This window comes from Hippopotamus amphibius, chromosome 2, assembly GCF_030028045.1.
Source record: "Hippopotamus amphibius kiboko isolate mHipAmp2 chromosome 2, mHipAmp2.hap2, whole genome shotgun sequence".
NCBI lineage: Eukaryota > Metazoa > Chordata > Mammalia > Artiodactyla > Hippopotamidae > Hippopotamus > Hippopotamus amphibius.
In genome coordinates, this window is record NC_080187.1 from 31,201,568 (window position 1) to 31,229,250 (window position 27,683).

Genomic DNA, 27,683 nt, shown 5'->3' on the forward strand with positions numbered 1-27,683 from the left:
CCATAGTATAAACACCTAAAACCATCCCCACCAACTCCTTCCTGATGTACAAACTGTGCCTAGAGGAGACTTCCCCCTCCTTTGAAGAGGCTAAAGTGGGCAAGCCTGAGTGCTCAACGTCTGCTTGAGAGAGAAGAGACTGGCTAGGAGGGATTGTTTGCAGTTGACTTCAGCAGAATTGAAATTGACTGTAGAGTGAAAATGAAGACTGGTATTGGTACTGCTGGTGGTGGATGTGGTGGTGGTGGTATAGAGTAAGTAATGGAGGATGACAGCCAAAGGAGTCACTGGGATTCATGGGATGGGCTCTGAATGGTATACTACTTTTGTCCTAAGAGAGGGTGTAGTTGGGGGAAAAGATGAAGTTCAGAGACATAGTGAGATCTGGTGGGGTAAGAGTGCAGGATCTCAGTGTGTTCTGGTTGAAGAGAGGAAAAAGCAGGTTGTGGGGGTGAAAGTCCACTGCAAATGTGAAATTCAGTAGCAAAAAGTACAGTGCTGAAAGAGAATACCCAGAGGCAAGGGTGAGATCAAGGAAAGTGGATCCCTGCATCCCTGACTTTACAATAGACATTTCACTCTCACTCAATGGCTTTCTGAAGCATTTTTTACCTATGTCTTCTCTACTCTCAGCCACGCTAGACTCTTCAGGGACTCTGGAATTGCACAGATCATGCTAGAAAGGATGACGAACAAAGACATAAAAGAGGTGAATCACCTTTTCTGAATGTGTTCATCTGTCACTGTTCATTGTCAACACAGTTACTCTGTGGCAAATTCTCCAAGCTGGGAAACCAGGAAACTAGGCTGCATATCGTAGAGGTATGAGTCAAAACATCTTCTATAAGCTGCATATAATAGCACTTTGGGAGAGACTATGGAGTGACTAAATTCTAAGAGCTCCAAGAATGGATACACAATGTCAAATAATCAGTGGAAATAATGGAAACTCTCACACATGGATGTTTTATCATTTACCAAGAGTCTTTACACAAATTATCTCATGTGATTTCTACAAATACCAAGCTGAACAAATATTATTTCAAAGGATGACTCTCAGGTTTAGTGCAATTAAACTACTGTCCATAGCAGAGTCTAGAATTCCTGCCTCCAAAACCAGCCAAGATTCTTTTTTCACATATGCCCCATTCTCAGTTCCTTCATTCTTTCACTCCCATGGGTGACAAGAGCTCTAATAAGAGAAGTGTCTCATGTGCTTAACCTTCCCGTTTGGGGTCTTTGCTCTCTTAGGAGCACTTATTCTAACAATTGACATCTACAGGTGCAGGTGGCACATGCCCTCTGGGGTTGGTGAGGCTGTACTGCCTTGCAACAGGTGTGTTGAAAGAGCAGAACCTTATCTAGGAATTCACTCTTTCCTTTATCTTCTTGTCTGTGCACTAGTGCTGAAAATCAAGACAAGAAGAGGGAACAGGGCCCAATTCTTCCTCTCCCCTTTCTAGATGACCTATAGAGCTTCATTTTTATGAATAATGAATTATTTTTCCCTTGCCTTTTATTAATTTTTAAAGTCATAAATTACTTTCTACTGTTTTATTGATTGAATAATGCAAGAAAATAGCTTTCTGGAGGGAGCCCTCAATTGATTTTTTTTTAAGTTCTTTGTTGGAATATAATTGCTTTACACTCTTGTGCCAGTTTTTGAGGTACACCACAGTGAATCAGCTGTATTTATACATATATCTCCATATCCCCTCCCTCCTGCAACTCCCTCCCACCCTCCCTATCCTGGCCCTCTAAGTCATCACCCATCATCGAGTTGATTTCCCTATGTTATGCAGCAACTTCCCAATAGCTATCTATTTTTACATTTTGGTAGTGTATACATGTCAATGCTACTCTCTCACTTCATCCCAGCTTCCCTTACGCCCCCTCCCAACCCCATGTCCTCAAATCCGTTCTCTACATCTGCATCTTTATTCTTGCCCTGTCACTGGGTTCATCAGTACCATTTTTTTAGAATCCATATTATGAGTTAGCATACGGTATTTGTTTTTCTCTTTCTGACTTAATTCACTCTGTATGACAAACTCTAGGTCCATCCACCTCACTACAAATATCTCAATTTCATTCCTTTTTATGGCTGAGTAATATTCCATTGTATATATGTGTCATGTCTTCTTTATCCATTCATCTGTTGATGGGCATTTAGGTTGCTTCCATGTCCTGGCTATTGTAAATAGTGCTGCAATAAACATTATGGTACATGTTTCTTTTGGGATTATGGTTTTCTCTGGGTATATGCCCAGCAGTTGGATTACTGGATCATATGGTAGTTCTATGTTTAGTTTTTTAAGCAATATCCATACTCTTTTCCATAGTGGCTGTACCAACTTACATTCCCACCAACAGTGCAGGAGGGTTCCCTTTTCTCCATACCCTCTCCAGCATTTATTGTTTCTAGATATTTTGATGATGGCCATTCTGATCGGTGTGAGGTGATACCTCATTGTGGCTTTGACTTTCATTTCGCTAATGAGTAGTGATGTTGAGCATCTTTTCATGTGTTTGTTAGCCATCTGCATGTCTTGTCTTCTGCCCATTTTTGGATTGGGTTATTTACTTTTCTGGTATTAAGCTGCATGAGCTGCTTGTATATTTTGGAGATTAATCCTCTGTCCGTTGCTTCATTGGCAAATATTTTCTCCCATTCTGAGGGTTGTCTTCTTGTCTTGTTTATGGTTTCTTTCGCTGTGCAAAAGCTTTTAAGTTTCATGAGGTCCCATTTGTTTATTTTTTATTTTATTTCCATGATTCTAGGAGGTGGGTCAAAAAGGATCTTGCTTTGATGGATGTCATAGAGTGTTCTGCCTATGTTTTCCTCTAAGAGTTTTATAGTGTCTTGCCTTACATTTAGGTCTTTAATCCATTTTGAGTTTATTTTTGTGTATGGTGTTAGGAAGTGTTCTAATTTCATTCTTTTACACGTTGCTGTCCAATTTTCCCAGAACCACTTATTGAAGAGGCTGTCTTTTTTCCATTGTATATTCTTGCCTCCTTTGTCAAAGATAAGGTGCCCATATGTGCTTGGGTTTACCTCTGGGCTCTCTGTTCTGTTCCATTGATCTACATTTCTGTTTCTGTGTCAGTACCATACTGTCTTACCATCCTCGTTTGAACAGGGCAGAATCTCATTCCTACAGTTACAGGTATGCTCTATCTGATAGGATGTGACTCCCTGAGGTCAGAGCTTAGATGATAGCATCCAATTAGAGCCTTTTAAAGTTCATCACTGCTCTCCAGATCAGCCCTAACAGAAAGAAAAGGCTTCACCCTGAGCTACCTGATGTGAGAAAGGGGCCAGTGAACAAGTGTTGACAAACTCTCTCCTCCTGTGAGCATCCTGAATTTCCTAAATATTGCACTACACAGCCAGTTGATTGTTGTGTTCAGGAATTTACTCTGGAGCCCACTGCCACACCCACATGGATGGTCTGTGAGGTTTAAATATTACACTAATGTCTGCTTTGCCAAACCTGTTCCGATATATGAAATCTTTTCTTTCCTGAGAGTTCAGCCAAAAGGGACTTCTCTGAGCTATCAAAGATCAAAAAATTAGGAGTCAGAACAAGATAAAATAGTGAATTTCTACCCTAAACTGGTCCTTACCTCATTGCTTTCCAGATGTCTCATAATAATAGTTAATAACATTTAATTGGCTTTAGAGAGAGAAGGAATAGAGGGAAGGGGGAAGAGGTAATATTTATATACTGAGAACTTTCTAGAACTGATTTTAAAAATTATCCTTAGTTTTAAGAGGCACAATGAATTTAAAAAGTCTATTGCTCGTCCATTTTAGTGGAACCAAAGCACAGGAAAGCAAATGAAAATACTGTAAAGCAGCTGTAACAGAGGAAACCAAAGACCATGTGTTAGCTCTCCAAAAAACTAAAATAAAGTGGTTTTTCAATTAAAACCACTTAACAATCAAAAGTACCTTTCAAGAATGAAGGATGAATTCTGGAAAACTGACAGTAATGGTGGCAGAGTTTGCGAATCCCCATATAAAATAGAGATGAATTTGATTTTTGTAAAAAGTTAAAAACTGCATGACAGCATTCCCCACCAACAGAAATGACAAGGCATTATGATGAGTTCCCAAATACAAGAAATAGAACAAAGTACCAAGAGCCATGAACTATGTATGCTATCTATGTCTGTACTAGAAGAAGCAGAGGGAAACTGCTGAGCCTCTGATGGACCTGAGATCAAGTAAACCACAAGTCAACAAGTATTCACTGGAGAGCAAAGCGACTGCTTACTGATAGGAAACTGACCTAATCACAGTGACAGGCAGTGGAACATTATAATTAAAGTAATGGTAAACAGTATCACTACAAATAAACAGAACTTATCCAACACACGGATATGTAATTGATTTTTACCTAAGTAGAAAATTTAATAATTATATAAATGACATATTAAAAAGATATGATCCAGGGAAATTTTCCTGAATGAGAACAAAGACAAACTTACAGCTAAAATGGTGCCTATATATAAGGAAAATTATGAAGGACTTCTACCATTTAGGCAGAAGTGACTTCATTATTGAACTTGATTAATTAAGAAGTAACTTTTCAGGCAAACAGGCAAAAGAACAACTAGCTTATCAGGGGGAAATCAAAAATCCAACCACCAACACTTAACCCCAAAAGTAAATAGAGCCAGACTTTAAAATTTCTCAGGAAAGTGTGTCTTAATAATATTATTCTCAACCAAGTTGTTATTCTAGTGTGAAGACAAAGAGCAAGCATTTAGATAAAATAACTAAGAACTATATGTGTTCTCACCTTTTAAAAAATATACTGGAGTGTGAAATTCAGCTAAAAAAGTGTTTCACCAAGTCAGCTATCCCAGAAAGAGAATATCTGTGGTGAAAAAGTGGAACTATTAAGGGACATGTAATATTATAAAGATATTGCCAAATACTTCTGTAAATTCGTAGTAATGTCAACAAAATTTCCATCAGGTTGTCTGTATGCATTCACAGCAGCATTATTCACAATAGTCAAAAACAACTAAATATTGAAACAATTAGTCATTGATCAGTTGATGAATGGATAAACAAAAAGTAGTATATCTTTACTGTGATACATTATTCAGCAATAAAAAGTAATGACGTGCTGACACATGCCACACCATGGCTGAACCTTGAACACATTATGCTAAATGAAAGAAGCCAGCCACAAAAATCGCACAGTGTATAATTTCACTTACATGAAATGTCGAGAATATGCAAATCCATAGATACAGAAAGTAGATTAGTGGTTGTCTAGAGCTAAGGATGGGGAGTCATTGCTAAAAGATATTAGATTTCTTCTTGGTGTGATGAAAATGTTTTGAAATTCTATAGTGGTATTATTTTAACAACCTGTGAGTATACCAGAACAAAAACCTGAACTGTTTACTTTAAAAGGTGGATTTTGTGGTATGTGAAGTATATCTCAAGTTTTAAAATGTTGAGAAAAAATATTCCTTACAAGTATATGTGAAAAAGTGGGATGGAATAGATGGCCGGCTACTCTTGATTTTTTTGCCTAATTTTATATTTTTTAAAGTACAAGTCAAAATAGAGTAAATGTTCTGATAATAATTTATGCTTCCTGGACCTTATAAAGAGCTCAGTAAGCAGAAGAAGGAAAATATTCTGCAATTTATTTAATTCAAATAGTTTTTTATACTATTGGTAAACCTCTATAAATATTATTTTATGCTTCAACAAAAAGCAAGACCTGGAAATACTTTGAAGGCTATTTTCAAATAACATTTTTTCTGTTGTTTGTTACCTAAGACATTTTGTTGATAATGATGTTTTAAACTTTCATTATTTCTTTCCTTTAGTATTCCTATATTGATACCATTCATTATTATTCCTTACTTAAAGAAAGTGGTATTATTTCTCTAAAGAAAATGTGAAAATACAAAAAGAGTACAAATTGCAAAATAAAAATAAACATCAAAACAACAGAAAACAGAAACCAATACTTACTACATAAGGAAAATTTTATGTATGTAGAAATTTCAGATAGTTTGGTAATTGGCTTTTTTACATATCAGTTTAGAATGTCAATAAATATTTCACAACCCATTTTAATGGCTGAATAGGGTCCAATAGCAATTCTTTTGCTGAAGTTTTTGGAATGGCTTTTAATCTTCTAATACGATAAATATTTGTGCAGAGTGAATCATTGCACATTTATCCTTGTTCACATATCTTATTTTCTCACGATGCATTCCATAAGAGAAAGTTCTATATTAAAAGGCATATATATTGGCAAGACATTTTATAAATATTTTCAAATAAACAACTATATAATCATGGGAATAGTTTATTAGTTTGTCAGTTTCTAGAATTCTTGAAAATTCAATTACCATGTTTTTAAAATAAATATTCTCATGTAAATTACAATATCTTACTTCATTGTTAATTTAATACAGATCTCATTTTGTATTTATGTAATAACATAATATTGACTAACATATATTATTATGCAGCTGTTGCTCTTCTTGCTAATTGCCTGCTTATATATTTTGTTTGTTTTTTATTGGTGCTTTTCTATAGAACATTAGAACTAGTAGGAAACTTAGATACCATTTACTTCATCATCTTTCATAGATTCATAGAGAGAAAGTATTCCTTTTCAATTATAAATAAGAATTCATCACTAAATAATTTAATATTTCAATAACCTTTTTAGCTCACCATTTTGAAAGTCCTGTGATTGTTTCTGAGGTTTTCATGAAGAATAAACATGGTCACATTCCTCAAGGACAAAAGGGCTGATAGAGGTACTGAAGCTAGTGCACAGCCTATTACATAGAGAAATATGTGATATGATAGGGAAATTAGAAATGTAATGGAAACATATACAATATGCCTTGGAGCTTTGGGTGGTGGTGGGGGGGGGGCAGGGTACTTTACAGAAGAGATACTATTTCACTGAGTTATGAAGTATATATTTGGGTTTGTAAAGAGTGAACAGAATACTTTGCTATTAACTGGTCTCAACACTTGAAAACTCAAATGTGCATATTTAAAAAGAGATAGTTTCTAAAATGGAATAATAGTAGTCAGACCCAATGGTGAGTATGAAGTGTTATGATCTATTTCTCAGAGCATATGACTTCCTTCATATAACCATGAAAAACGATAAGATGTATTTAGATCATTCTTAAACTTTATGGAATAAATCTTTATCAAAATGTCCTGCACCCCAAAATCTTCTAGCCTCCTGCAGTTGGGTCGGGGCCATATGATTCATTCTGGCCAATGTACTGTGAGGAGAAGTGATGACTCCAGTTTAAAGCATGTAAGAACCTGTGCACAACCCTCTAGTTTTTATTTCCCCTGTTGTGGGGAAATGGTAGTCTCTTGTTGATGAAAGGTAGCAAGCTGGATTGCTGAGTAATAACATGGAAAACCATCTAAGAGAGTTTCTCACTTCCTTTTGAATATTTAGCCTGCATACAAAGTAAATTTTTTATTGTGTTACACCAGTAACATTTTGTGCTTGGTAGTTGCCACAGTGTAGTATAATCTAACCTAATCTCTCTAAATTAAGAGAGTCTTTCCTAGTGATTTTGGCTAATAAGTCACAATGATGATGCATGCTATTTTAGCTTGAATAATGTGTCCATCTAGAGCAAATCATTGTAGCCTGGGCTGTCTGGTATTCTGATGGGCCAGATATTGGATATGTACCCTGTCTTGTGGAGGTGAAGGTAATCACCTAATAAAGCCTAGAGTGGTTCCTCCCAGGAGAGAATAGTCTCATAATTAGAAGGAGAATGGTCTTATACTGACAATGAATATGCAATAACAGCAAATGACTATTGTTTGTATCTTCTAAATACACTTCCTCATTGTTAGGGGTTGACTTGTGCCCCTCAAAATTTATATGTCCTTGTGCTAACCCACAGCACCTCAGAATGTGACTGTATTTGAGGATAGGGCCTTTAAAGAAATGATTAGGTTAAAATGAAGCCATATTAGGATGGGCCCTAATCCAAACTTCCAGGTGTCCCTATGAGAAGAGAAAATTTGGACACACCAAGAAGCAGCAGGAATGTGCCCACACAGAGGAAAGGTCATGTGAGGACACAGTGAGATGACAGTCATTTGCAAGCCAAAGAGAGAGGCTTCAGTAGAACCCAAATCTGCAGTCACCTTGACCTGGGACCTCTAGCTTCCAGAATTATGAAAAAATCAATTTCTGTTGTTCAAGTCACCTAATTGGGGGTATTTTGCTATATAGCAGCCTGAGCAGACTAATACACATACTTAAAAATAACATTTCCCTAAATAACCTAATGCTACCATCCGAAAATACAACCCAAATCACACTATGCCCTCTTGGAAGTAGGCAACTCAAATATCATCCATTCACTGTACCACTTCCAAGTTCAGGAACTCTGGTTAATATGTATTTCTCTGATCTGCTTCAAGTGCTGCCTCCTTAGGATCCAGAACCTATAGCTAACTTGTAAGATTTACAATGGAATTCTAATAATCACTAATCAGTATTAACAAATAGCATTGCTTTGAAATACATAAAGCAAAATACCTTTAGCATATATAAATAAATTCACTGACACTCAATGGCTATGGGAATCTTTAACACATCTCTTTGAAGAATAAAATAGGCAAAAGTTTAGGTAGTTTTAAATTATATAATATGTATTATATATGTTATAATATATGTATTAACTTGTATTTAATTTGGGATGACATAATTAAGACATATTTAAGACATATGCTAAATTATGAACATTTCCAATACAATGTATTTGAGGAATAGATCACTCATTAAAACACAGTTTGCCAGTCTTGAGAAGGAAAGACGGAGTTGGTGGAATCAGGCTTCCTGACCTCAGGCTATGCTACAAGGCTACAGTGATCAAGACAGTATGGTACTGACACAAAAACAGAAATATAGATCAATGGAACAGGATAGAAAGCTCAGAGATAAACTACGGTCAACTAATCTATGACAAAGGAGGCAAGGAGATACAATGGAGAAAAGACAGCCTCTTCAATAAGTGGTGCTGGGAAAACTGGACAGCTACATGTAAAAGAATGAAATTAGAACACTTCCTAACACCATACACAAAAATAAACTCAAAATGGATTAAAGACCTAAATGTAAGGCCAGACCCTATAAAACTCCTAGAGGAAAACATAGGAAGAACACTCTTTGACATAAATAACAGCAAGATCTTTTTTGATCCACCCCTTAGAATAATGGAAATAAAAACAAAAATAAATAAGTGGGACCTAATGAAACTTCAAAGCTTCTGCACAGCAGAGGAAACTATAAGCAAGACAAAAAGACAACCCTCAGAATGGGAAAAGATATTTGCAAACAAATCAACAGACAAAGGATTAATCTCCAAAATATATAAACAGTTCATCCAGCTCAATATCAAAAAAAGAAACAACCCAATCAAAAAATGGGCAGAAGACCTAAATAGGCATTTCTCCAAAGAAGACATACGGATAGCCAAGAGGCACATGAAAAGCTGCTCAACATCGCTAATTATTAGAGAAATGCAAATCAAAACTACAATGAGGTATCACCTCACACTGGTCAGAATGGGCATAATCAGAAAATCTACAAACAGTAAATGCTGGAGAGGGTGTGGAGAAAAAGGAACGCTCTTAAATTGCTGGTGGGAATGTAAATTGATACAGCCACTATGGAAAACAGTATGGAGGTTCCTTGCTGTGGGAAGACATTCTGGAACCTTTTTGAAACATTGAAAATGTTGAAGTATGTGGGCCTGAGCGATGGGATTCAGAATGTCCTGCTTGAGCAGTGGAGGAGCTGAGGGTGCGGGGCGTGGAGACTAATATCACCCTGTTTGGTCCTGAAGGATGGCTGGTTAGCCAAAGACGGGTAAGATTCCTCAGAGGAGGAACAACCTAAGACAGGCACAGTCGCAGAGGGGTCAACACGGGTGAGGCACAGACCCCTAATATCTGAGAGAGGTCTCCTGCCCCCAGGGCTGTTTTGCTCTCCACCCCCAGCTCAAATCCACACCTGCTCAACTCAGACCCAGGAAGTAAACAAAGATAATTGCCTCAGTCATGTGAGGCCTTTGATTGTTTATGAGTGTAACCTGAGAATGTTAGCCCACGAACTCAATAAAAGCAACCTGGGATGAGTCAGCAGGGCTCTTGATCCTAGAGGTCTTGAGTCCCCTGGTCCCATCTTTCTCTTCAGTCTGTGTCTGTGTCTTCTTCAAGCTTGCGGCACCCGTCACTCACCTCGAGTCGCCGAGCTTGTCCCGGCAAGTGGCGCCCAACGTGGGGCTCGAAAGGCTTGAGTGACGAAGGTTCACGGAAAGTGAAATTGATAAAAGTAAAGAATTGGGAAGTGCCGTGAAGCCCCCAAGAGGAGAGTAAGAGGCCTCTGAAAAAATCCTGCCAGTAAGTAAATCTCTTGGGTAGTTTGTGTTCGGGGTAAAATATGGGAAATAAAGAAAGTTCAGATTAATATCGACCAGATGTATGCCTGTTACGGCAGCTCCTAAGGGCAGGTGGAGTAAAAAGCAAGTGAAGGTCTTGTAAAAAGCAAGTGAAGGTCGATTGTTAAAAATTCTGTAAATAGTTGAGAATATTGTATATAGTTTCCTTCTTTAGGCTAACACTGGGTTTATGTACTTAGGGATAAGGTTGGGAACGAACTTAAAAAATTGCATTCTAAAGGGACTCCAGTACCAGGTTCTGTTTGGTCAAATGTGGTCTCTGATTAAGTCAGTATTAGAGCCTCTATTAGAGCCTCTATGGGCTCCTGAGGGCTCAAATGATAGCTCTGATGAAGAAGCCGGTCCATCAGAGGACCGATGGGCATGTGCGGTGCCAAACGAAACTGAAAAACAAAAAGGAATTAGAATTCATACTGAAGTGATTGATAATGATTATACTGGAGAAATTAAAGTGATGATATCAACTTCGGTTCCATGGAAAGCCCATCCAGGTGATAGAATAGCACAGTTGCTTATTCTGCCATATTATAAGATTGGCAATAGTACAAAAGTAAGGAGAACGAAAGGCTTTGGAAGCACAGGAGAGGCCGGAGTTTTCCTCTCTGAAAAAAATTTTAGAAACACGCCCGGACGTGCTCAGTAACTATAAATGGAAAAGCTTTTAGAGGATTAATAGACACAGGTGCTGATGTTTCAATTATAAGCAGTAATCATTGGCCTTCTCGCTGGCCTACTTGTCCTGCAGACATTACAGTGGTAGGTTTAGGTAGAGCTCATGGCTTGCAGCAAAGTGCTAAAATATTGCCTTGTATTGGCCCAGATGGGCAGCCAGCCCACTTACAACCCTATATAGCAGACCTTCCCATTAATTTATGGGGAAGGGATTTATTGCAACAATGGAAGGCTGAAATCCACATCCCAACGTTAGATACTTATAGTATGCGAAGTCAAGAAATGCTAATAAATCAAGGATATCAGCCAGGGTTAGGTCTTGGTAAATATCATCAAGGGAAACTATTTCCCGTTCCAGCTGAAGGTAATGCAAATAGAGAAGGTCTTGGATATCAGTCTTTTCACTAGTGGCCACTGTTCGTAAAAGCTTACTGCTTCCCCCAGCACCAATCCCATTGACCTGGAAAACTGATACACCTGTATGGGTTGAGCAGTGGCCTTTAACCATAGAAAAGTTAGAAGCTCTAACAGAATTAGTGACTGAACAGTTAGGAAAAGGACATATTGAAGAATCTTTTAGCCCATGGAACTCTCCAGTATTTCCAATAAAGGAAAAAACTGGTAAATGGCGTTTATTAACAGATCTCAGAGCAGTCAATGCAGTTATACAACCAATGGGGGCCTTACAACCAGGCCTCCCATCACCTAATATGATCCCTGCTAATTGGCCTCTAATAGTTATTGATCTGAAAGACTGCTTTTTCACCATTCCATTACATCCCAAAGATAAAGAAAAATTTGCTTTTTCTGTGCCTGCACTAAATAATAACCTCGAAAAAGGTTTCAATGGAAGGTGTTACCTCAAGGCATGTTGAATAGTCCTACTATTTGCCAGAATTTTGTTGCTAAAGCCCTTGAACCAGTGCGACTAGAATTTCCTAATTGTTATCTTATCCATTACATGGATGATATCTTGTGTGCTGCTCCTAATCAAGATTTACTTACTTCTGCGTATATTAGCATGCAGCTTTGCCTTGATAGAGCAGGACTTAAAATAGCTCCAGAAAAGGTACAGATGCATAGCCCGTATCAATATTTGGGCACAATAGTTGATAGAACAACTATTAGACCACAAAAGGTGGAACTGAGGTCAGATCAAATCCACACTCTTAATGATTTGCAAAAACTCCTAGGAGATATTAATTGGCTTCGCCCATGCATAGGGATCCCCACCTATGCATTGTCTAACCTATTTGCTTTGTTAAAAGGAGATTCAAAATTAAATAGTCCAAGAACTTTAACATCAGCTACTTTAGAGGAACTAAAACTTGTAGAAAGTAAAATTCATTCTTCTCAATTACAGAGAGTAACTGTTAATCAGCCATTGCAATTAATTATATTACCTTCTCATTCACCTACGGGGATATTAATGCAAAATGAAGGAATTGTGGAATGGTTGTTTTTAGCAAATACTATGGTAAAATCCTTGTCACCTTATTTAGTATTATTAACTCAGTTGGTTCTGAAGGGAAGAACTCGAAGTAAGCATTTAATTGGAACTGACCCTTCACATATAATTATTAATTTAACTACTAAAGAAATTCAGGCTTGTTTCCAAAATTGTGTAAGTTGGCAAATTGCCTTTGCTGATTATATTGGGAAAATTGATAATCACTATCCGAAAAATCCCATTTTGCAGTTTCTTAAGAGAACTCAATGGATTCCTATACCAGATGCTTCTATAATTTTTCTGATATGGTGGCAGGACCCATTGACTAATATCTGGTCATCAGGAAGGTTAATCACATGGGGAAGAGGGTTTGCTTGTGTGTCACCAGGACAAGGCCTGGAACCTGTGTGGATTCCATCTCGGAGAATTAAGCCATATCATGAGCGCTCCAAAGAAACGCCATCTTGAATGGGATATAGAATCTCCGGAGATGAACTTTGTACATTTGTTTTCAGGTTTGAGCTTTGGATACTAAGTTTACTAATTATGCCATCCCTGATAGACCTTTGTGTGAAATAAAACGGATATGGGCTGACAGACAAGATCAGATTCTTTGGGATGTTTGCTGTGGGACGGAGGGTGTGATACTACTTAATGGTTCCTATGGAACAGTATGAAACTGGTCCCCTAAGGGGTATGCAGTCTCTGATGGTTTACACCAAAAAAACTCCTCCTGAAATCCCTATAAAAGGTTGTGATGGCATATACCAATATTGCCATGCACTTGCCCTATCCCATCTTATGGCTTAGGATTGGATTAATACTTCCTTGGCCTCAATTAGAGAATGGCAGAGCTTAATTATCCTATGTTTAGTTCTCAGGTGCGCAGGAGGAACGCTCCAAGGATTGACTGAAAAAGAAATAACTCGAATAGGCTTATCTTCTCCTACAGGCTTATCTTCTCCTAGGAAAACAAAAAGGAGGAGATGTGGGAAGACATTCTGGAACCTTTTTGAAACATTGAAAATGTTGAAGTATGTGGGCCTGAGCGATGGGATTCAGAATGTCCTGCTTGAGCAGTGGAGGAGCTGAGGGTGCAGGGCGTGGAGACTAACATCACCCTGTTTGGTCCTGAAGGATGGCTGGTTAGCCAAAGACGGGTAAGATTCCTCAGAGGAGGAACAACCTAAGACAGGCACAGCGGCAGAGGGGCCAACAGGGGTGGTGCATAGAACCTTCCTTATATCACCGTGTTTGGCCCTAGAGGATGACTGGTTAGCCAGAGACGGGTAAGATTCCTCAAGGGAGGAACAACCTAAGACAGGCACAGTCGCAGAGGGGTCAACACGAGTGGGGCACAGACCCCTAATATCTGAGAGAGGTCTCCTGCCCCCAGGGCTGTTTTGCTCTCCACCCCCAGCTCAAATCCACACCTGCTCAACTCAGACCCAGGAAGTAAACAAAGATAATTGCCTCAGTCATGTGAGGCCTTTGATTGTTTATGAGTGTAACCTGAGAATGTTAGCCCACGAACTCAATAAAAGCAACCTGGGATGAGTCAGCAGGGCTCTTGATCCTAGAGGTCTTGAGTCCCCCGGTCCCATCTTTCTCTTCAGTCTGTGTCTGTGTCTTCTTCAAGCTTGCGGCACCCGTCACTCACCTTGAGTCGCCGAGCTGGTCTCGGAACCTTGCAAAACTAAAAATAGAACTACCATATGACCCAGCGATCCCACTACTGGGCATATACCCAAAGAACACCATAATTCACAAAGACACATGCACTCCAATGTTCACTGCAGCACTATTTACAATAGCCAGGACATGGAAGCAACCTAAATGTCCATCAACAGATGAATGGATAAAGAAGATGTGGTACATACATACAATGGAATATTACTCAGCTGTAAAAAGCAATGAAACTGGGACATTTTTAGAGACATGGATGGACCTAAAGACTGTCAGAGTGAAGTGAGTCAGAAAGAGAAAAACAAATATTGTATATTGACACATATATGTGGACTATAGAAAAATAGTACAAATCAACCGGTTTGCAAGGCAGAAATAGCGACACAGGTGTAGAGAACAAACATGGACACCAAGTAGGGAAAGCGGGGAGGGTTGGCGGGGGAATGAATTGGGAGACTGGGATACCAAATTGTACACTCTAAATATATGCAGTTTATTGTAAAAAATAAAAAAATAAAAAGTTAAAAAAAAAAGTTTGTATTACCTAAAAAAAAAAAAAAAAAAAATACAGTTTGCCAGTCCTTCAGATGGGTTACAGATGTGTTTAAATATTGATTCCCTCAGCCTGCTGTGCAGGTTGGTGAACAGCCTCATCTCTGTTAATCTTTATGTGGCACACAATCATTGGAATTTACTATATATGCCACAACATGAAAATTATTGCCAAAGAATACATAGAAAACCTCAGTAAATTCTGAATGAGTAATTGTTCAGGTTGCCTTTTCTAACTGGGGTATAATAAAAATTGAAATGGCCATATTTTCTCAATCCTTAAGTTTGTAAATTTTCACATTTAAAATTTTCTGAAATTGAAAGTCTTACAGTCACTTTTAAGAAGTTGCAGATGCTGGGCAGCAGAGTAAGTTATAATGCAATGGTCAGTTCTTGTGTATCTGTGACTTAGACATAGTTTGGAAGTAAATTTAACATGGTTGTCTTTTCAATATTGGTATCTGTAATAGTAATATGATTGGATGGTAAAATGTGACTTTGTCTCAGTTTCACTTATGCCTCCAAAGAAAAAAATGCACCAGCTTCTCTCAGAATTCCAAAGTGAGGTACATGGTCACCAAATCAGGAATAATAATAAAGATTCTGAAAAACTAGTTTGGGGAGACAAGTAGTCTCCAATATCTAGCTTATGAAATACACAGAGAAGCTGAGAGGGGACTTTTTAAAGGACTGCCAGGGTACAAAGAATGCCTACAGCCTAGGATGGGAAATGCTTTTCTCTTACCACAAAGTCAGAGAAAAGGTGTTGAGAGAGATCACTCTTAAGAACATGATATATTTATGTTGAAGCAGGGGGTCAAGCTATGAGGGTCTAAAATAACTGAATTCTGATTTGAGTCTGAGAAATCTGAAGAGCTGCTGACTGCATTTGGTTAGCTTCCAGCAAGGGGATACTTAAGTCTGTAATGGGGGAAGCTTGACAGTCAAGAGTTCACTGGGACAAAGGAGGCATGGGTGTTTCCTGTTGGTCAAATCTAAGCCATGTAAGGGAGAGAATTATACCAAATGTCTTAGATTGTGTCCAGTAGAACCCCTCAGAGGGATGAGGCTGCCTCAGCAGCAAGAAGCTGTAGAGGAACTGCCAATGCCTGGGGGCTGAGAAAATGGCTTAGGCAACCAATTAGAGGAGATGGATTCACCTTATGGTGAGTGGAGGACAGACAGGGTGCTAAAGAATGCATCACCCAATGTAGATCAAGTTGACTTTAAACATCTGCTAAACTCAGAGAAGCCAATGCTAGACCACCTCAACAGAACTAGAAGAGTAAGACCCTACCTACTCTTACCTTCTCCTCTAAGGCCAAATTCAACCTTAAAAAATCTATCAGAGTAGAAGACATGAAATAAAGTCCTCTAACCCCCTTTTCATTTCAAGGGTCCATTTGTTTTGTTGTGTTGTATTGTATTTATTTGTTTTTTACTATTCAAAACTACTTTGTGGGTTTACATATTATTAGTAGGCACAAGGCAGGATGTAAAGCTTGGTAGTTCTTTTTTTTTCCTTTGATCTTTTTGTTTTGTTTTGTTTTTTGGTTGTGCCACATGGCATGTGGGATCTTAGTTCCCTGATCAGAAATCGAACCCATGCTCCCTGCAGAGGAAGCACGGACTCTTAACCACTGTACCACCAGGCAAGTCCCTCAGGGGTCTGTTTTTGTTTTTGTTTTTTATAAATTTATTTATTTATTTAATTGTCTGCATTGGGTCTTTGTTGCTGTGCACGGGCTTTCTCTACTTGCGGCAAACGGGGGTTATGCTTTGTTGCGGTGCAGGGGCTTCTTATTGCAGTGGCTTCTCTTGTTGCGGAGCATGGGCTCTAGGCATGTGGGCTTCAGTAGATGCAGCACGTGGGCTCAGTAGTTGTGGCTCACAGGTTTAGTTGCTCCTTGGCATGTGGGATCTTCCCGGACTAGGGATCAAACCCATGCCCCTGCATTGGCAGGCAGATTCTTTAACCACTGTGCCACCAGGGAAGTCCCAAGGGGTCTCTTTTAAGTATGCCTCAGGATGAGGAGGAGATAAACTTTAAATTCATTTTAAATGTGGATGACATTGGAATGGGTGTTTTGTTGTTGTTTTATTTTATTTATTTATTTATTTTATTGGCTGTGTTGGGTCTTTGTTGCTGCACATGGGCTTTCTCTAATTGCGGCGAGTGGGGGCTACTCTTCCTTGTGGTGCATGGGCTTCTCATTGTGGTGGCCTCTCGTTGCAGAGCACGGGCTCTAGGCGTGTGGGCTTCTGTAGTTGCAGCACATGAGCTCAATAGTTGTGGCTCACAGGCTCTAGAGCGCAGGCTCAATAGTTGTGGTGCACGGGCTTAGTTGCTCCACAGGCATGTGGTATCTTCCTGGGGCAAGGATCGAACCCATGTCCCCTGCATTGGCAGGCAGATTCTTACCCACTGTGCCACCTAGGAAGTCCAGAATGGGTGTTATTCAAAATTTATTTTATTGAAGTATAATTGATTTACAATGTTGTACAGCAAAGTGATTCAGTTATACATATATAAACATTCTCTTCATGTTCTTTTTCATTATGGTTTATCATAGGATATTGAATATAGTTCCCTGTACTATACAGTAGGACCTTCTTGTTTATCCATTCTACATATAATCATTTGCATCTGCTAATCCCAGACTCCCAATCCATTTCTCCCTCACCTCCCACACCCTTGGCAATCACAATTCTATTCTCTATATCTGTGAGTCTGTTTCTGTTTTGTAGATAAATTCATTTGTGTCATATTTTAGATTCCTCATATAAGTGATATCATATGGTACTTGTATTTCTCTTTCTGCAATACTTCACTCAGTAGAATAATCTCTAGGTCCATCCATGTTGCTGCAAATGGCATTATTTCATTCTTTTTTACAGCTGAGTATTATTGCATTCTATATGTGTACCACATCTTCTTTATCTACTTATCTGTCAAAGGACATTTAGGTTGTTTCCATGTCTTGGCTATTGTGAATAGAGCTGCTATGAACATAGGGGTACATGTATCTTTTTGAATTATAGTTTTATAGCTATATGCCCAGGAGTGGGATTCCTGGATCATATGGTAACTCTGTTTTTAGTTTTTTAAGGAACCTCCATACTGCTTTCCATAGTGGCTGCACCAATTTACATTCCCACCAACACAGTGTAGGTTCCCTTTTCCCCACACCCTTTCCAGCATTTGTTATTTGTTGACTTTTAATGATGACCATTCTGACCAGTGTGAGGTAGTACCTCATTGTAGTTTTGGTTTGCATTTCTCTAATAATGAGAAATGTTGAGCACATTTTTATGTGCCTTTTGGCCATCTGCATGTCTTCTTTAGAGAAATGTCTATTTAGGTCTTCTGCCCAATTTACAATTGGGTTGTTTGGCTTTTTTCTTATGGAGTTGTATAAGTTGTTTGTATATTTTGGAAATTAACCCCTTGTCAGTTGCATCATTTCCAAATATTGTCTCCCGGTCCATAGATTGTCTTTTCATTTTGTTTATGGTTTCCTTTGCTGCACAAAAACTTGTAAGTGTAATTAGGTCCCATTTGTTTATTTTTGCTTTAATTTCTATCGCATTGGGAGACTGACCTAAGAAAACTTTGGTACTTGTGTCAGAGAATGTTTTGCCTATGTTCTCTTCTAGGACTTTTATTGTGTCATGTCTTATATTTAAGTCTTTAAGGTATTTTGAGTTTATTTTTGTATATGGTGTGAGGGTATGTTCTAACTTCATTGATTTACATGCAACTGTCCAACTTTCCCAACACCATTTGCTGAAGAGACTATCTTTTCTCCACTGTATATTCTTGCCTCCTTTTTTGAAGATTAATTGACCATCAATGTGTGGGTTTATTTTGTGGCTGTCTATTCTGTTTCATTGATCTATATGTCAGCTTCTGTGCCAATACCATGCTGTTTTGATTTCTGTAGCTTTGTAGTATTGTCTGCAATCTGGGAAGGTTATACCTCCTGCTTTGTTCTTTTTCCTCAGGATTGCTTTGGCAATTCTGGGTCTTTTATGGTTCCATACAAATTTTAGGGTTATTTGTTCTAGTTCTGGGTAATTTGATAGGGATCACATTAAATCTGTAGATTGCTTTGGGTAGTATGGCCATTTTAACAATATAAACCCTTCCAACCCAAGAGCATGGGCTATCATTCCATTCCTTTGAATCATCATCACTTCCCTTTATTAATATTTTATAGTTCTAAGCACATAAGTCTTTCACCTCCTTGGTCAGATTTATTCCTAAGTATTTTTATGAGATTTTAAAAGGGATTGTTTTCTTTACATTCTATTTCTGCTATTTCATTGTTAGTGTAAAGAAATGCAACTGATTTCTGTATGTTAATCTAGTATCCTGCTACTTTGCTGAATTTGTTTATCAGTTCTACTAATTTTTCTGTAGAGTCTTTAGGGTTTTCTATATAGAGTATCAATGTCATCTGCATATAATGACAATTTTGCCTCTTCATAATGGCTGCTTTTCAACTACAGGTTCTGTCAATAGAAGTATTTTTACCAGCCTAAAAGTAGATTTAAAGGGCATGGCGCTTGCCTTAGATTCCATCAAAGAGGTAGGGTATAATACTCCTCTAGAGAATGATTTGAATAGGTGGGAGGAATGCATAAAAATAAAATTGTTTTGATTGTATCCTTGAGTACATTAGCTCTTCCAATGTAGTAGTTACATTTCTGATGTTAAATTAGCAATGCATGCATGTGGATTTAAAACCTCTTAAATGTGAATACCTCAATTTCACTTTAAAATATCTTTTGAAATACTATATTAATAGAGCATTGAAATGAAGAAAATATTTTATATAAAGAAGATTGCCTGTTCAATGTCATGATTTAGGGAAATCTTATTCTCATGTGATAATATGCATAGCCCTGATAAAATTCTCATAGGGGATTCAAAAGATCTTCAGTCAGGGAATGTAAGGAGAATTAGATTCAAATCTTGATTATGAGTCACATTTATTATCAATATTTTTCCTACAAAATATCCATAATTAAATTGTTAGTGCATCTTACAATTATTGACATTTGAGAACTGATGAAATTTGTTGCTGAAAACTTAAAAAAAAAGAATACCACTTGTAAATAACTTAAAAAGTAAATCAAAAGTACACAGATTATTAGAAATTAGTAATAACAACAGTAAATACCAACACATGAAGATTGTACCTGTAGAGGATGTTTTATTATTAATAAGAAAGAAAAAAGAAATAACTTGAATTTCAGCATACAGTTTAAGGTATCAAGAAGGGGGAAATAAAACAAACAAAAAGTAAATTAAAAATAAAAAGTAGTTTAAGAAAGATAAAAAGAAGTTAAAGAATAAAAAGAACTATAATGGATATGATTAGCTAAGAGTTCTACCTTTGAGAAAACCAGTAACATAGGGTAGCCTCTCACCTGTTTAATTTATCAAAGATGATAAGAAAAAAAACCACAAAAATTCAAAATTAGAAATGAGAGTGGCAGTTTAACTAGAGATTTGGTAGCTATTTAAAAGTAAGAGAATATAAACAACTCCATGCTAATAAATATAAACATACCCAAATACTTTCTTTAGAAAAAGAAATTGATTACCAAATCAGACTCATAACTTAAAAAACAAAACTGGCTAGTAATCAATGGAAGAATTTTACAGTGTGTCAAATTACTGTCTTCAAATCCGGGACAAAGCCTATTTGATCATAAATGTGGTTTCTTTAGGTCACTTCTGTTTCCAGCCATGATGGAGTAACAGTGACTCTTCTAAAAACCTAGACAAGATATGAGGAACCATAATGTTTAGACAACTGCACACGAGGCAGTGCAGAACAGTGACTCCTGTGAGAAAGACACAGATCAGGTGAGCCCCATCACTGCCTCAACTTACTTCCTGGAGAATTTCTCGGCTGCAGTGCAGGGAAAGGGAACCCAAGTAGAACCTGGCAGTCTCCTTGAGATGAGAAAAAAGTGTTAAAAATTTGGAGTGGACAAAATGGCCTCAGTTTGCTTGGCAGAGTAACAGAAAGGACAGAACTACTTGGAGAAAAGAGAACTGAACAGAGAGAATGAGCTCAGTAGAGTTTCCCGTGAATCTTCAGCTGTATGAATACATACACTGTGAGGAAACTAACCAAAAGCCCAGGAGGAAATAAAAACTGGAATGGCAATTTAAGTGGGTAAGGAAAAATGGCACTGGAACAATTGAATAGCCATATGTGGGGGGAAAAAAAGGAGGCTCCTCAATCCATACCATATACAAAAATGAATTATTAAATGGATCAAATCAAAAGCTAAAATAAAACATCTAGAAGAAAACAGGAAAAAATGTTACTGACCATAGTTTTGGCAGAGGATTTATAATGTAGAAGCACAAACTATAAAATAGAAATTTAAATAAAGTAGACTTCATAAACAAACAAGCTCTTCAGAAAACACTGTTACAAAGGTAAGCCAAGCCAAAGACTTGGAGAAAATACTTGTGAAACATATATCCAATAAAGACTTACATCTTCAACTCAATTATTTTTATTTTTATTTTTATTTTTTTATTTTTTAAGCTCTTTATTGGATTATAATTGCTTTACACTGTTGTGCCAGTTTCTGCTGTACAACAAAGTGAATCAGCTGTATTTATACATATATTCCCATATTCCCCTCCCTTGCGTGACTCCTTCCCACCATCCCTATCCCACCCCTCTAAGTCATCAGCAATCATCGAGTTGGTCTCCCTTAAATGGGCACAAAAAGTTGAATAAATACTTTCCTATGAAAGATATAGGGACGGCCAATAAGTCTACGAAAAATGCTCAATTTCATCACTATTTGGGAAATGGAAATTAAAGCCAAAATGAGATGCCACTACTGATACACTACATATATCTTACAAGCGTTAGCAAGGACCTGACACAACTGGAATGCTTACATACTGCTGCTAGGAATCTGAAGCAGAATAACCACTGTGGAAAACAGTTTGGCAATTTATTTAGATGCTATTATTTAGAAGCTTCAGTAGTACAAACAAATTGTGATATTCATACAATGGAATACTATTATTCAGCAATAGAAGACAATAAAGTATGAACAACATGAATGAATCTCTAACTATTCTGTGTTAGAGAAACTAGACAGAAAATTAAATAATACATAATTTCATCTATATAAAACTAGAAAATGCAACGTAATCTATAATAACAGAAAGCAAAGTGTTGGTTACCTGGAGAGGAGAGGGAGGGGAGGAAAAGAAGAATTGCAATGTACAGGGTGAAGCTTTTAGAGATGGTATATGGTTATTATCTTAATTGTGGTGATAATTTCACATGTGAAAACTCTTAAATTGTGACATGGAGGGACCTACAGGGTATTATGCTAAGTAAAATAAGGGACCTAGAGGGTATCATGCTAAGTAAAATATATAGAGTTTATTGAAGTATAATTGACTTACAATATTACATTAACTTCAAGTGTATCACATAGTGAGTCGATATTTTTATACATTACAGAATGATCGCCACTATAAGTCTAGTAACCATCTGTCACCATACAAAGTTGTTACAATATTATTGACTATATTCCTATGCTGTACATTATATCTCCATGACTTGTTTATTTTATAAGTGGAAGTTTGTACCTGTTAATTCCCTTCCCCTATTTTACCCATTTCAGCCCTCCCTACTGGCAACCACCAGATGGTTCTCTGTATCTATGAATCTGTTTCTGTTTTGTTATGTTTGTCTAATTGTTTTGTTTTTTAGATTACACATGTAAGTGAAATCATACTGTATTTCTCTTTCTCTAACTTATTTAACTTTGAATAATACCCTCTAGGTTGTCACAAATGGCAAGTTTTTATTTTTTTTGTAGCTGAGTAATATTCCATTGTATATATTTATACCACATCTCCTTTATCTATCCATCTATCAATGGACAGTTAGGTTGCTTCCATATCTTAGCTATTGTAAATAATGCTGCAGCGAACACTGGGCATATATGTCTTTTCAAATTAATGTTTCCATTTTCTTCAGAAAAATACTCAGAAGTGGAATTCCTGGATCAAATGGCAGTGTTTTGAGGAAACTCCATAGTGGCTGGACCAATTTGCATTCCCACCAACAGTGCAGGAAAGTTCCCTTTTCTCCACATTGTCACCAAACTTGCTATTTTTGTCTTTTTGAAAATAACCATTCTGATGGGTGTGAAGTGATAGCTCATGAGTTTGATTTGCATTTCCCTGATGATTATGATATTGAGCATCTTTTCATGTGCTTGTTGGCCATCTGTGTGTCTTCTTGGGAAGAATGTCTGTTCAAATCTTCCTCCCATTTTTTAATCAGGTTGTTTGTTTTTTGATATTGAGTTATTTTAGTTCTTTATATATTTTGGATATTAACCCCTTATCGGACATATGATTTGCAAATATTTTCTTCCATTCTGTAGGTTGTCTTTTCATTTTTTTATGGTTTCCTTTGCTTTCAAAAGCATTTAAGTTCAATTAGGCTTAGTTGATGTAGTACCATTTATTTATTTTTGCTTCTCCCCCCTTGTCTAAGGAGACTGATCCACAAAATTATTGCTAAGACTAATGACAAAGAGCATATTGCCTGTGTTTGTCTCTAGTAGTTTTATGTTTTCAAGTCTTACATTTAAGTCTTTAGACCGTTCTGAGTTTGTTTTTGTCTATGATGTAAGAATGTGGTCGAGATTCATTCATTTGCATGTAGCTGTCCAGTTTTCCCAACACCATTCATTAAAGAAACTGTCTCTTTTGTGTTGTATATTCTTGCCTCCTTTATCGTAAACTTATTGACTATGTATGTGTGCGTTTATGTATGGGCTCCCTATTATGTTCCATTGATCTATGTGTCTGTTTTTGTGCCTGTACCATACTGTTGTGATTATTATTGCTTTGTAGTATAGTTTGAAATCAGAGATGGTGATGCCTCCAGCTTTGTTCTTCTTTCTCAAGATTTCTTTTGGGGTCTTTTGTGGTTCCATGCAAACTTTAGAATTATTTGTTCTAGTTCTGCGAAAAATGTCATGGGTATTTTGATACCAATTGCACTCAGTATGTAGATTGCCTTGAGTAATATGGTTATTTTAACAATATTAATTCTTCCAGTCCATAAGCACAGTGTATCTTTCTGTTTGTGTCATTTTCAGTTTCTTTCACCAGTGTCTTACACTTTTCCAAGTACAAGTCTTTTACCTCCTTGGTTATATTTATTCCTAGGCATTTTATTCTTTTTTATGTGATTGTAAATGGGGTTTTTTTCTTGTTTGCTCTTTCTGGTAATCCATTACTGTATAGAAATGCAACAGATTTTTGCATGTTAATTTTCTATCCTGTAACTTTACTGAATTCATTCATTAGTTCTAATAGTCTTTTGGTAGAGTCTTCAGGATTTTCTATATATAGCATCATGTTATCTTCAAATAGTGACAGTTTGACTTCTTCCTTTCCAATATAGATACCTTTTATTTCTTTTTCTTTTCTGATTACTGTGGCTAGGACTTCCAATACTGTGTTGACTAAAAGTGGTAAGAGCATTCATCTGTGTCTTGTTCCTGATCTTAAAGGAAAAGCTTTCAGCTTCTCACCCTTGAGTATGGTATATGTGGAGTTTATTGTACGTCATTTATACCTCATTAAAACAGAAGAAAAAAAAACAGTACTTTAAACTTTCCAAAGAATTAATAATTTCATTTCTATGTAAAAAATTTTTAAAGGATGGACAAATGGGCAATTCTACTAGTCATTTTTAAAGTAAACATAAATATATAGATGTAAACAATCCAAAACAAAATACTAGCACTTAATCTGTTATTTAAGAATAATAAATGCATTTTCAACAAGTAGTATTTACTTCAGGAATACCAGAATGTTTCAGTAAGGCAGTACTTTAATAAAGAAAAAAGTAAATAGGTATAATGATAGATGCTAAGAAGACATTAGAAAAATTAAATTTCTTATGATATTCTTAGAATATTTTCTTAAGAAAAACAAATCCCAATCTTAAACTAAAAATCCAATAACCATTTAAAGCCAAAATATAAAGTCCAGATCAAGATAAAATACCAGTTAGTCACATGATCCCATAATTTACTGACACTGCAAAATTTTAAATATTTATTGTTACCTTCTTAAAAATATATAATGTCTCTTTTAGGATAACTTTGAATGATTATTTACTTTAAAAAGCAAATGACTTCATTATTTACTCTAAAAAACAACTTCATCTAATTTTTTAAGTAGTTTCTTTAAAATAGGGAAGTTTAATAATATAGTTTTATATAAATTACATTTACAAAAATTAATAACTCTGGTCTCATCTATATGAGATTAACTGGTGCCAGACTAGCTTTCCCACCATAAACAACTAGAATATTGGATTAAATACATGAAACATTTGTTTTAAGACATTAGATTACGGGCAGGACCAGGAACCTGAGAAAGCAAATGAACAAAATAAGCCTATGATCTCTCAGGCTTTGTACCTGGAGATGCTTTCCAGATATATTATAGTGAGGACAAACAGAATTGCTGGAGACAGACAATGGAATTCGGGGAGAGCTACTAAGGATGTAGAGAAGGGAAAATTTCGGAGAGGAGATTTAGAAATCTGTAAGTGATTTCTGCTGATAAGCTCATCTGACATGTCTTTACAATGGATACATTCTATTGAAGATAAAATATAACTCAATAAAGTTTATTTTTAAAATGTAAAACTTTCTTATATACCAATCATATCTGTTAGACTCTCTAATAGAGAAATTATAATAACCAAAATAATCAAAATTCTAGGAATCAATTCTGGATGAGCAGCATAGAATCTCTTTGACGAAATATACTGAAGAGTTCTGTGGACTATAAAAGGTTATTTGAATAAGTGAAAACATATACAACTTTTTTTTTCTGATCTCAGTGTACATAACCAATAGAACTTATGTCAAAATATAATATTTGTTCCACTTTAAATAAGAACTAATTTTGTATATGAAGTCTTTTTATTTCCAGGTTATTTTGCAAATTTACATTAGCCAATACCTGCTACAGACACATTACCTTTCCAAAATATACCTAAAAGGGCTCTTTGTATGGTTTGTCTTTTGTAATAGAATTTAGGTATATTAACTAAAGATGATACTATAATTCAAAATGAAAATTGATAAGGCTAAGGCCTAGAAATCACAAGATTTCTGACAATTCATGGAAACAGTGTGTAGTTTCATACTTTAATCATTATTTACTTATAAATTATATTATGCAGAAGCTTAATAAGAAGGCTAAGAGATTAATAAAAGTTAAGAAACACAAAATGATATACGTTATGGCAAATTCTTTATAATATATAAGTGCTGCTACTCTTGCCCCTTTCGTTATTTGACATCGATCCCTTGCCTTAAACCCAGTTTGGGTTTAGTCTTTTGAGTGAACCTTTCACAAATACCCACATCTTAAAAGCAGTAAATCTTTTAAAATAGTTCTAGCTTCATTGCTCAAATGTGTTTCTAATTTGAAATTTCAAGCAGAGAAGAGAAATAATTTATTGATCTCTGGTCCCATGCAGGTGTTTCATGGCTAATAGTAAAACTGCACTAAAAGAAATAACCTTAATATTTCATTATTCAAAGTTAAGTGAAATCAAATATTAAATTTTTGGCACATTACAGGTATCCCTCTATCACATATCAATGCTGTGTCTATATGAGCTGTCAGCATCAAAATGAGACAGTTGAGCTGCTTCGTAAGAGGAGTAACAGAGTGTTAAGATCTAGCAAATGAGGCAGAGATGAGGTCTGTGGTGAGACATTGGGGGACTTCAACTCCTATCAAGGAGAAGTGAAAACATAGATAATTTCAAGATCAAAAACGGGAGATAATCAAAAAAGAACAAATAGATTGGTTCTAGGTCAATGTACCTAGTCCAGAAAAAATTCAAATAGCATTATTTTGTTAAGGCTTTTAGAAGACCCAGAGCTTCCTTCTTTGAACAATTCCACCTTCTGAACACATCTCTATCCTACTAGAGTAACTGTAAACATGAGATAGTAAAAAAGGAAAACAATTCATAACTCAGAGATGAGTTCCAATGTTTTGTCAATGCCAGTTTCTTAAAGGGGTGTGGGTATTAAACAAAAATCTGGAATGAGAAATTAATAGTGTTCATAAGCTACAACAGGAAATACCATATTTAGTCCCCAGGAATTAGGAAACTTCATTTGGATGCACAGAAGCTTTTGTTATAGAAGGATTCAGTGGGCAATTTCATCTATGGGAAATAAAGGAGGATGATATAGGAAGTGAAATGGCATTTATTTGCATATCTTCCATATGGACTGGATTTGAACCCTCTTGGTTAAGGGTCAAAAATTATTAGAACTACTCAAAAATCCTGTATTTGCGATCTGGGGTACAAATATGCCTACCACATTTCTCAGGATTCAAAGAATAACCAAGATGTTGAGTAGGCACATATCTCTCTATGGAACTCAGTTTGGGCACTAGGAGGAAAGGAAGCTTTGAAAACATGGAGAGCAAAAACAAGAATCATAGATGAAGAAGATGATATTTCTCTGAATGGCCTTTCAGGTATAAGATATAGAAGAGTAGGATCTAGAGCAGGAGAGAAAAAATCAGTTCTGAGGTATAAAATAACTTAGTGCATCAAGAAACTGAAAGAACCATTTTGGCTGGAACAAAGTGAGGACATGAATTCCATGAAATGAGACAAAAGAAGTGGGCAGGAGTCAGATATTGCAGGCCTTGTGAAAGTTGTTGAGGGTAGGTGCAACGCACAAT